Source organism: Astatotilapia calliptera, chromosome 6, assembly GCF_964374335.1.
Source record: "Astatotilapia calliptera chromosome 6, fAstCal68.1, whole genome shotgun sequence".
Classification (NCBI taxonomy): domain Eukaryota; kingdom Metazoa; phylum Chordata; class Actinopteri; order Cichliformes; family Cichlidae; genus Astatotilapia; species Astatotilapia calliptera.
In genome coordinates, this window is record NC_137427.1 from 35,113,809 (window position 1) to 35,123,346 (window position 9,538).

Genomic DNA, 9,538 nt, shown 5'->3' on the forward strand with positions numbered 1-9,538 from the left:
TAAAAAACAAACTGACTGACTGGTAAAAGCTGACAGGACTTGACCACGACTCAAGGTTAACCTCCACCTAGACAGGACAAAAGGGTGGATGAATTTATGTGTTTCCTGTTACAGGAGCAGAAAGATGACAGCAACATTCGAGGTTGCATGATGGTTTAACCTTTGAAATGCCATTTTCTGTGTCTGTGCATCTACCAGGGGTGTTATTCACTGCCTTGTGTTGCTTACAGAGGTAACGGTGACAAAGTATGCATATGCCTGCGCAGCGCTAACATTTGTATTTTCTTTTCTACAGCATTACAGTTTTTTATGTGTTTGATTATGTGGTTTATAAGAGGATTAGTTAATGTTTTTTTTTACTATAGGATTTTTGGGTTTACATGTGACTGACATTCTTTCCACAGCTAGGGTTGACTTTATGGTGTTTTTATGGCACCTCTGGAACCTGTTGACCTGTGTCTGACCTCCGTCTGACCACAGTCAATGTGTATTGCTTATGTTTGTTTTTTCTGGGACTGCATGTGGAAGATTCAGCTGAAACGGACAAGTGACATGAGTAAAACAAATAAGAGATTGCGTGTTTATGGAATAGTTTATTGTGGGCTCTTTGCTGGCCACTTTGAGCCCATAATAATAATAAATAATATATGAGTGGAGTGACTTTGCTTAAGGGAAGTCACTGATTACATTAATGTTAACAGAGTACATGGGATGATCCATGTCTGGGGCAAATTGGGGTAATAGTTGTAATTTACTGATTTGAGAAAACCTGCACATGACACTTGTCCTGCTAGTGCTGAATGCTTATTACTCTTATAATATAATTGTTTGTAAGTGTAAAGTTTGATTTCACTTCCAGATTTTGCTTTCCAGGCCATGATGGTGTGTATGCAGGCTCCTGGCAGAGCCAGGTGTTATGCAAAACACACTAACATTTTTATTGCAGGATTATAGGTCCAGGGTGGTGCTGCTCCAGAGGAGGAGATGCCCTGATGTTACCTGGGATATGATCTAGCTAATCTTTTTCTTTGAGACAGGAATCTGATTTTGATGAGTTGACTCATGGGAGTGTCCATGTGTCAAGATGGGGGATCCAGGATTAATATGAAACAATGAATTAACATTAAATTTTGGAATTAACATTAAATTTTGTTTTATATAATTTTTGCAGCGATTTGTGTGATTAACCGTTTATTTACAGGTATTAAACCTATGCAAGTGGTGCATCCATGTTCAGATGAGGCTTTGATGGTCTATAAGTTCACTGAACTAAAGAATGTGGTTTGATGATTGTTGACATGCTCTCCAAATAGAAGTTTTTCCTCCTAGCAATGAAATACAGGTGCAGCAGTAATCTCCTGAGAAATCTTCAGAGGCCCAGTGAGAAGCGAGAACCATTCCAGGCATAACTGACAGCCCAGGCAGTGGTTGAGGTCAAAGGTCAAGCTGGTTGGGGCCCATCATGAGACCCTCCTGGATTTATCAGAGCCACTGCAAGAGGTCGAGGTCCCAGGAAACCCCGGCACCCTCAAGACAGCACAATAGAGAAATCTCACACTTGGTTGTTTCAGTGGTGAGGGGGGAGTGCTGATTGAGCCCCCGTAGGGTAAGCTCGCACTTCAACCTCCAGCCTCTGATCAACTCTAGGGCAACCAAGTGCGAGGCGTGACGGACCTGTGTGCAACCATGGGAAGGTGGACCCTCTTGGTTACCTTGACTACGACGCTCACTTTTACAGGACCCCAGCTGGTGCCGGAAACAGCTGAACCAGGAGGAAGGCAGAGAAGATGGACACACGACAACTCTCACCTAAGGGATATGACGCAAGACCACATCCCTCCGTGGATGAATAATGCCTGGTACCGTTATATCCACGACAGAACAAAAGCAGAATCGGCAAATACAGACTATTATGTCTGTTCCCATCTACCCAGCACGGCAACATACCCCACACTATATATGTTCCTGGACTAACTCTCAGGGAAGAACTACTCTATGATACTAGCAGAGAAAGGGGACTTTGTGTCCTCTTCAACAACACATGCTGCACTTACATACCAGACGATGTACATTCATCAAACATGACTGACGCCCTGAATGCTGTGAGACAGATCCAGCAGGCCCAAAAATCAGGACTATGTAAGTGATACAAGTGACTGGTTTTCTTGGCTTTACACTGGCTCCTGGTTACAGGTGCTAAAAAGACTACTCATCGGAGTTGGGATATTTTTACTTTTATTTTGTGTCTTTGTAACGTGTATATTGCCATGTCTAAAACTCATGATTAACCGCATAATATTTTCTACTGTTGCTGCATAAATAGCCATGACAAGTGATGATGATGATAATGACCCCGACCTGTTGGAACATGAAGACTTTGTGTGATTAATGACAAACTGGTATCTCACTTAAAGTTTTTCTGACAACAGGAGGGAATGTCAATGGAAAATTGTATTTAGTAGTCAGTATAATCTTTTAGTGATATAAGTTTGCATATGGTAGAATACTGCATGTAGTTATTTGTATTAGAAAATATTCAACCATGTATACTTAGAGGCATATAATTAATTGTGTGTCATCTCTAACAGGCTGCAGGCTTGGGGTGCATCCCAGGAATGCACCCCCACGCCTGGGAGCGTGGGAGAGGTCGCACCTAGTCTTATTGTTTTAACGTAGCTATGTCTGTTTCAGTCTAAGTGCTTTAACTGCTGGACTTCCTCACCGTGCCATCTAGGGTGGGGGAGACTACCCTCTTTATGACCAAGGATGTACCTTTTGTGTTTGTATGTTATATGACCCTTTTGATCAGCAGTGACACACACACACACACACACACACACACACACACACACACACACACACACACACACACACACCATACACACACACATACGCTCAAGAGTATAAATAAAGACCAGGGCAGTTCTCTCACTGGAGTCTCTTAGTGTGGAGACTGCCCTTGCTAGCAAGAACTTCTGTGTGTTTCTCTTCTCTGAGTCTTTACTGAAGAAGTGTTTTAGAACATTTTCCCTAACAGCATGTGAAACTTTTCTGTCTTGTGTTGTGTTCATTTATGTCTTTTCTTTTCTCTTTAATGTTTCTGTCCATTATATGTGCAAGAACAAACTTCTGAATCACCTCTTAGTGATAAGTGTCTACAGTTTCCTTTCTCGTTTGGCTCTGGACGAAGGCAGTCGCACTTTTCTCCTCTCTCTCTTCCTTCTCTTTCCTGCTTGTCTTCTCAATGTCCTTGTCTAGTCTCGTCTACTTTTCTACTTTTGCCCTGGATGACTCTCACGGTCTGTTACAACCTAAAAGAGGAATTATGGATTTGAACAACTGGTCCCTGAATGCAATTGACACCCTCTTCTCAACGAGAAGCCTGGGCTTGAGTAAGTCCGAGTGTCCTAGAGGGACGTTCCCCTCTGGATACACAATGGACGGGTGGAGGAACTGGAGGGTCGTGTGCCTGGCGGGACTGTCAATCGAGGACATTGTAGACATCTACCTTTTCGGAACCATGATAACAGGGTTCTTGCTGTTCGGAGTTGGCTTGGCCCTGGCTTATCAAAGATAGCAGAATTGGCTTTCCAAAACCCCACAAGGCTGCCCGCTATGATGGAAATGATGGGACGGGTCGTGACTTCTCAAAATGGGCTCATTGAACGCAGCACGGATAAGATCTTGGAGAAGCTCACGGCAGTCTCTGCTCTCTGAGCACAAGATTGATAACATCTCAGAGAAGCTCTCCAACGGGAGACTGAGAGACCAGTTAGACCAACTGTGAAATTGACATGCAGTTGTTCGCACTAAAGGAAAACCACCATCATTTCATGCAGCTACCGTATCGGTGTCAGCTGTGGTCTCAAGGCTGGAGCTGATACGTATGTATGTTCGGGGGGGTCCAATTTCACTGCAGATGTAAACATTGCATGTGACAAATAAAAGGCTTGATTGAATAGCTTCAGACTTATGTTCAAAGAAAAGAAAAGAAGCCCTCAAACCTCTACTCTACTTTATGTGTTGATTTAATGAGCGAGTTCACTTTGTTTCTCTCTTCTCTCAAACGTCTAATCTCTCTTCCTCCTCTTCCTCTGTGTTTTATTCAGTCGTACCGTTTACAGCAGCGAGCAGGGCTTCTTCTTGACCTTGGCGGGCTGAGGGCAGAGGACGGCACGAATGGCCTCATCAAACACAGTCTTCAGACCACGCTGGGTCAAGGCTGAGCACTCCAGGTATTTGACTGCATCTATACATGCGAAGACACATATATGTTAATAAAAGAAGAGAAAGAACTACAAAGACAAAGTAAGAGAAGAAAGGTTTGCTGGTAGTGGAGAAGAATAAGTTCAACTTTCAAAGAACACTATAGTCAACTACAGCTACTATACTTTTACTGTGATGCCAGGAAATGAGGGGAATAACAAAAATTTGCAGAGGCAGTCAGGCTACAAAGTTCTCTAGCATCTTCATCTGCTAGTTTCATATCTTCACTGGTGAGGAGAGCTTCAAATCTTAAAGTGCTTTTCAAGCAAATAAAGTAAGAGTGACTGACCTATCTCCTTAGCCAGAGCTAGGCCCTGTGGATAGGTGATAGGCGCCAGCTTCTTGTCCTTCAGTTTCTCAATGGTATCCTTTTCATCCCTCAGATCCAGCTTAGTGCCAACCAGGATGATGGGCGTGGAGGGGCAGTGGTGACGGACCTCAGGGTACCACTGGCAGAATACAGAGTAAAGGAAAACTAAATAAGAGGCAAGAAAGGGGAACACGCAAAATCAAGGAACGTGTTAGAGGCAAAAAACAGAATCAAAGGTGGAGGGAGATGAAGCTCTGATGCCAGGTGTTACAGAAAGGTGGATGAAGGCATGAAAAACAAATGATATGCTGTAGCTATTAAAGATGAGAGAAATACATCATCCAACTTTCACCCACAGCATCAATCATTCATTCACATCAATTATTAGACCTGTTTAGGCTTTTTCTCCATTTTGTAATCCAAGTACCTATTTTTTTTCCGTTTGTTCTTTTTTACATTTTGTTCCTCGGCAGCTGAGAGACAGGCCTCATAAAAAACAGCCAAAACTCACCTTAGCTCTGACGTTCTCATAGGATGCCGGGCTAACCAGGGAGAAGCAGATTAGGAAAACATCCTGGATGGAGAGACAAGGAGACAAAGAATTAGAATAGCTGCTGCAGTTTTAATTAGCTGACATGTTATACAAGTTCTGTCTGTGTAACTTTATGTCCATTAGTTACTGTGTGTGCCTGTGTGTGTATGTGTGATTCTGTACCGTCTGTGGCTAGGACAGTGGGCGGAGCCTGTCATAATCTTCCTGTCCAGCTGTATCCCAGAGGCCCAGGTTGACCGGCTTGCTGTCCACCATCACATTAGCTGAATATTTGTCGAATCTGTGGGGAGAGTAGAGAAGGTCAGCGATCAGCCAACAAGTCATAGGCAACCTTTCATTTCATTGGTTATTCATTCATTCAACAATCTTTCAATTCACTGATTGTTTAACCAGTGAAACTCCTGTAATGGAGAAAAAAACAGGACCATACTTGAAATACCACTGTTCACAAAAACATTAACAACAACATTACTTTGGTTAGTTTGACACAAAAGCCATCCTAACCATGTCTAGTAAGAGAGAATAATACATAATAAGGCAGGGCTGCCCCCGTGTGGTCTCATAGTAGAATAACAGTTTAATTTCTCATTTTTAAAAACTTGAGAAATTTCATATTCATATTCAAATGTATTCAGGCTCAAATGAAACTGATAACACAAATGTTTGCAGACACAGATGTTTTTTTAAAGAAAGAAAGAGACTAGTGTACCAGATTAATCCTGTTTTATGGCCTGTCCGAGGTCTACCCCGCCCTTTGCCTAATGACAGCTGGGATGGGCTTCAGCCTACTTAATGACCCAGTAGTTAAAAAGATGGATGGATTTCCTGAAATAGAAAAGTCACTGAAATAACGTAAACTGTCAAACATAGAACAACTATGACAAACAGTCAACACTATCTGAGATCCTGCTGGTGGTTAGGGAGGATATACGTGATTCTGTTTGTTGTTTAAACATATTTATAGAGTTAAGAGTTCAGATTGCTGGAAGAACAACATTCACGCTGTCTGATTGCTGTTTTTCTCCCAAAATGTAGAAACACTTGCTAACCATGGCACACTCTGCTTTTCCATTAGGTCTGTGCAAATACTACTTAAGTACACTCATCCTCCTGTGCCATTAGTGATATTAACAGAGTGTAGTCCATTTACGTTGGACTTCAGCATCTACGCACATGTTGGCAGATTTTCTGAGTAATGTAAGTTTAGGAGGACGTCACTGTGGAGAGGAGTGAGGTTCTTTTTTTTAAACAAAAATAACCGAGACAGAGTTTTAGTGTGCGGAGGCAGACCGTGCGGAAACGTGTGTGGTGGACCCAGGTGCGAACACAGGCGAGGATGCAGGAGTGGATTTAAACAAAAGCGAGCAGTTTATTATGGCTGATGAAAAGGAACAAAACAGAGTGAAGGCAGCATAAGAGTAACCGTTCAAACGAAAACCTAAACTGGAAATAAACTAAGGAAAAGCTATGGCTTGGAATACGGAACACAGAGGTGGTAACACAGACGACGCGACACAGACTGTATGAAACACAGAGACTAAATACACATGAGGGATGATCAGGGGAAGTGGATGCACACGGGGAACACAGGTGACACTGATAATCATAACAAGACACGGCAGGAGTGAACGTAACACTGATGGGAGATGGGCAAAGTAAAACAGGAAGTACACAGAGGTTCAAACAGGAGGGGAGAGAGCACGGGGAGAACGCAGACATAACGGGCTGGGGAAAACATAGAATAAAACACAAAGAGAGACGAGGGCTCATAAATACACAGAGGGGCACACAGGGGGTGAGAGTCACGAAGGGAAAACACATAAGGAACAACGTAACAGATCAACCCAGGAAGCATGGCCTAAATAAAGAACAAAATACAAAAATACATGAAAACTAAGAATACTGGGCCCACATGGCCCAGGACCATGACACTGTATCTGCAACAAGATTCTAGCAACAGATCCTTTAAGTTCTGGAAGTTTCGAGGTGGGGCCTCGGAGCTTCTCAACCTTAAACATGTTGTTGTACTCTTTAAACCAGTCCTGAAACATGTTTGCGTTGCTGAAAGAGGGCACAGCTATAGAGGCCATGTATTTCTGTTGCTCCGTGGTTCAGTTCTGATGCTCATGTGCCCATTTTTGGTGCTTTCATGAATGTACAGAGGTCAGCACGGGCACCCTGACTGGTCTGCAGCTATGCAGCCTCATGCGCTGCACATGACCCTGTTGCTGGTTCACCACTGCTCCTTCCTTGGACCACTTTTGATAGATACTACTGCAAGTTGGGAACCCCCCACAAGAGCTGCAGTTTGGAGATGATCCAGCCATCACAATATTAATATTATTAATATTGCAGACTCACTCAAATCCCTGTGCTCGCCCATTTTTCTGCTTCTAACTCATAAACTTTGACTACAAAATGTTCAGTTGCTCTGTAATATATCCCACCCACTAACAGGTGGGACAAGAAATAATCAGTGTTATTCACTTCACCTATCAGTGATCATAATATTAAGCCTCATTGGTGTATACTGTTAAAATTAGATACTCATGTTAAAAATGGCCCAAATTTGTAAACCTTGTGGTAGAGCTGGGCGATATATCGAGTTTTTAAAACATATCGATATATTTTTATACGAGATATAAGATGTGACAATATCCTTTATATCGATATAGTCTATGTTACGTTATAATTATAGTTGTGGAGCCGCAAGTTTGCCTCTCTTTCGTCCACTTTTGTCTCTACGCAACGTTACTCCGCCTCGCCTTCACTGAAGACAACTCCCCCTCCTACCCCATCGCTTCACGTGCAGGCAGCGACAAGACGGACACGGCAAATCTCCGTTAACGAGTTACTGCGCATCGCCCCATGCGTGGGGCTGGACGGCATCAACGTGCTAACGAGCTAAACATGCTAACGAGCTAACCGCGCTAACGAGCTAACAGCGCTAACCCTAAAATCCTTTCATTCTCTCAAAAGTTGATAGCGCGCCTTATGTATGAATTCTGGTTGTGCTTGGTGGCCGCGAACCGATTTTATGTGGTACACGGCGTTCAGCAATCTGTCAAAAATGTTTGAGTACGACTTTGGTAAGCTACGGAGCTGCACCGCTTGATAGATTGTCGGCGCATTACGGCTACCGAGGAGCTTCGCGGAGTGATACGTACTGTGCATCAACGTAATATTACCGTATTGTGTGTGTATAAGGACCATAAATGGCACCTGTAAGAGACGTGGTTATGAAGCGGATTTCAAACTCCAGGCTATCAGTCACACAGTAAAACTTGGGAACAGAGCAGCTGTGAAATCTGTCTGTCTTTGTTACTATATATGACACTGTATTTTGTGTACATTCAATTTGTTTTATTTGTTCCTTGTAAGCCTTTATGCAAACACTATGTTGGAATAGGTAATGGATAATAGGTATTGATTTGTAAATAGCCGGACATGAGTAACTTATTATATAAATATACTACAGTACATTTATAACTAACCATGCAGCTCATTCTCCTGTTTTATTTACAATTCACGATGTCACACTAGGGCTGGGCGATATATCGAGTTTTTTAAAAATATCGATATATTTTCATACGAGATATAAGATGTGACAATATCGTTTATATCGATATAGTCTATGTTACGTTATAATTATACTTGTGGAGCCGCAGGTTTGCCTCTCTTTCGTCCACTTTTGTCTCTACGCAACGTTACTCGGCCTCGCCTCTCCTTCACTGAACACAACTCCCCCTCCCCCATAGCTTCACCTGCAGGCAATGACAAGATGAAAGCGGAAAATCTCCGTTAGCGAGTTACCGTGCGTGGGGCTGGACAGCGTCAACGTGTTAGCGAGCTAACCGCGCTAACGAGCTAACCGCGCTAACGACATGCAGCCCGGAGGAGCTGCACGGCATAAAATCCTTTCATTGTCTCAAAAATCGACAGCGCGCCTTATGTATGAATTCTGGTTGTGCTTACTGACCACAAACCGATTTTATGTGGTACACAGCGCTCAGCAATCTGTCAAAAAATGTTTTAATATGACTTTGCTAAGCTACGGAGCTGCACCGCTTGATGTCGGAGGATTACGGCTACCGGGGAGGAGCCTCGCGGAGTGATACGTACTGTGTGTGTATAAGGACCATAAATGGCACCTGTTCAGAGACGTGGTGCAGCTCTGAAATCTGTCTCTTTGTTATTATGCTCAGCGTCTATTAGTTTACATTTTGACTGCACAATTGTGAGCTTTTTGTTATGCACAAAAACAACATTGTTTTCTTTTATTTATGGAGCATTATTATTTAATGAATGCTCATAATTTAATTTTGAGTAATTTTTCATGTACATCTGTGCTGTATGTTAATAAAAGTGCCTGTGTGACATCTGGGACACAGCTTTGACTAAGAACTCTT

At 42.8% G+C, this 9,538-nt stretch overlaps 1 pseudogene across 1 annotated transcript; it reads right to left on the bottom strand.

Annotated features, from left to right (window-relative positions):
- Positions 1–2,769: 2,769 nt before the first annotated feature.
- On the bottom strand, positions 2,770–5,402 carry LOC145419393 (ras-related C3 botulinum toxin substrate 2-like; annotated as a pseudogene). The gene is made up of 4 exons (XR_013909819.1): positions 5,292–5,402; positions 5,088–5,150; positions 4,556–4,715; positions 2,770–4,249 (listed from the first exon to the last, which is right to left on the bottom strand). The product of XR_013909819.1 is annotated as a ras-related C3 botulinum toxin substrate 2-like (transcript).
- Between the last annotated feature and the right edge of the window lie 4,136 nt (positions 5,403–9,538).